Source organism: Brassica rapa, unplaced genomic scaffold, assembly GCF_000309985.2.
Source record: "Brassica rapa cultivar Chiifu-401-42 unplaced genomic scaffold, CAAS_Brap_v3.01 Scaffold1034, whole genome shotgun sequence".
NCBI classification, from domain to species: Eukaryota; Viridiplantae; Streptophyta; class Magnoliopsida; order Brassicales; family Brassicaceae; genus Brassica; species Brassica rapa.
In genome coordinates this window covers 89,506-92,500 of record NW_022610968.1, presented here as the reverse complement: position 1 = coordinate 92,500, position 2,995 = coordinate 89,506, and the positions used below count along the sequence as shown (strand labels likewise).

The following is a 2,995-nucleotide window of genomic DNA, read 5'->3' as shown; positions in this document are numbered from 1 at the left end:
TATGGTTCTATTGCTTTCTGATTTCTTTCTTATGCCCATCAACCGAGGATTCAACAGGTCCGTCTATACCAAGCTTGATTCACCAACTGAGTACTCTTGTACCACGACTTCACACTTTATGTATTGATACATCCTCGTATATCTTAACAACCTTGGCATTCCCATATGCCTTACGATCATACCTATTTCTTAACTCATCAATCTTCTTCGGCGTTCACTTAGCATCTCTTTTCTATTCATCTAGTTTAATCTTCTGGTAAACCTTGAGTTCATTCTCCCACATATTTTCTAACTATCCTTGTGTAGATAACACTTCTCATATAAGCCACTGAAATTATCTTCATTCAGCTCCTACTCAGTTTTCCTTAAGTTCTCATTTCTCAACTGTGTTCCTCAGAGAGAAACGAGTAAGCCATCTTGATTTACTACTTGCAATCTTAGAGACTCTATGCTCTCTCCTGGTATAACAGCCAAATCAATCATTTCGATTCTACTTCTTGATTATTGAGTTCCTTCTCAATATTGACACCAACTTTTCCTCTCTTCAACGGATACGCAACTGCATTTGCGTTTTTGTGCATTGGATAATTTTCATTATGCCTCTTTAGCTCCCTGATGCATAAATGATTATCCAATCGTCTTGCATCAGCAGACACCTAACTGGTTTACATGTTACGCTCATGCAAGGCTAAGATGTGCGTAGACATAGAAACTTCCTCTTTATGATATTCTTCTTCTTTACTCCTTTTACTTCATTCATAGGTATTACCTTTCTCAATCAATCAGCTCAGCGGTTGATATGGGTGTCAACTCTTGAACAAACTTCTGATGGTAAGTCCAAAGATCTATGAATCTCGATAACAGAGATTAGACATGACCATTATTCGATAGCAGCAACATTATTAAAAAAAATCTCCAACAAATCCTTGTTCCAACTTGCTGACTAAAAGATCCAACTTCCATTTTCCTAGCAGTAGCAATTACTAAAACTTGATGCATCCATCGAGCGTCTTTGAAAACCAATTGCACCATGCAACTGATCTTAACCACTCATAAATTCTAGAAAGTTGATACTTAACCATAGCCATGTCATCTATAGTTGAACATAACCACAAAATCTCGTACTTCTTCTTTATCACTGACATGGGCATTCCCCGAGAAAATATCTAGGTCGAGGGAAACCTTTCTCCAAACAGATCTTCTAACTTCTACTAGAACTCGGCGAGAACCACATGGTGAGATACCTAGGCTATTGCAGCGAATCCAGGTTCCACAAGAATATTGAACAGCTTACTTCTAGATAGCAACAACTCTTAGCAACAACTCTTCCAATTCCTTAAGCATAACTTCAAATTCTCTAGCTATCTGATTTTCATTATATTCTGATCCTTGTCATCTTCTCTTTTCCTAATGATCATGATAATGGAATACACATCTTCACCTTTTCCCTAAAGGTCTTCAACTCCCAAGACTGATACAAACGATGCTCCAACACTTGGTAGAATACCATTGTAGGCCATTGGCGACTTGTCTTCTTCCAAAAAAAATTATTTCCTCAACATCCTAATTGAGCTTGGTAACTAGATAGCCAATCTCATTCTAGATAGAAATATACCGCTCTAACGGAAGTACTATGGAATGGGGAAAGACATACCACAAATTTTACCTAGCAGCCAGTACTTCCAAGAATAAGAACGGGTACTTGAATTCACTAAAGTGAATCCTACTTACAACTATGACAATACTCGGGAACTACAACTACGTGTGGTTCCCGAAACAAACACAATATGGACGGAAAATTCCATCCATAGGCAAGGTCTCTTACGACACCTTGATCACAATTCACATTTTTTTTTTAATTTCCAATCATTCATAAAATTTTAAAAATGCACACAACACACAATGGGATAAGAAGCAAACCTGTGATTGGACCTATCAAGGGTTTGGATGGTCCAGTCAACTATAAAGTGTAGGCTCTACCCAAATAGCCTAACACTTGGATGTGGACTAACGGTAAGGAAAAGCGAACAAGTTCAACAAGTGTTATCTTAGGTATAGGTAACGTATATTTGGTAACTTCATGAGGAAGGGTAACCTAAAATCCTAACTCTTCACAAGAACCACCAAAGCGCGAATGATGCAAACGTTCCAGGATTTCCCAAACCTTAACAATCATGATCATTCTATCCTTGCTAGTCACAACCATAACGGCTCAAGGTCCTTGATCTTGATCTGATGAAATGTACACCCAAAATCATCCCAGCGACTTAATCCACTGATTGAAAATAATCTTCGATCTTCACTGGTTGGGAATTAAACGGTCTGCAGAATTTGGTGAACTTCTTCAGCAATAACTTCTTTAGTATTTGCGTCATACTCTAACATCTCCTCGAAGCTCTGAGACTCCATGGTCTTTTATCTACTACAGAATTCTTGGCTAAGTTCCCAAATATTTTTCATCTGATCTTTGGCTTATTCTCCAAACCATAATCGATGAACGAAATTCACTCGACCACATATCTTGATGCTGAAATTGTTGTATATGATTAACTCGACCTGAACCTCCTGGCAGGAACATCCCACTGTACCAACTTCGTAAACTGAATCTTCAGTCGGTCCTATATCTTGTGTAGAAAAATCTACTTCTTGAACTCTTGAGATCTGTCCAACTTGATCTCACCTCTCTGAAGTAATTCTTGACTGTCGATTTACAACTCATTTGTTCATCTCCAAATAGCTTGCTACCAAATCCTTCATGTAATTCTCTGAACATTGGCCACGTCAATGTTTTGCTATGGGTGTTTCATCCCAAATCTGCCTCAAGCCAAAGTATACCTCAAACGGTTTAGTCTTTCTTCAGTATCTTATGGTCCCAACTTATTCTTCTTTGCATCATAAGCTTCATGATAATCCGTTGCAAACAGAATGCTTCTGGTGCTTCCAGTATCTTGTAATACAGTCAAACCATCTCTTCCTCCAACGCTAAGCTTGAAAC

At 38.3% G+C, this 2,995-nt stretch overlaps 1 pseudogene; it reads right to left on the bottom strand.

Moving 5' to 3' along the window:
- Window positions 1-259, bottom strand: part of LOC117131554 — a 4,111-nt pseudogene extending 3,852 nt beyond the window's left edge.
- Between the last annotated feature and the right edge of the window lie 2,736 nt (window positions 260-2,995).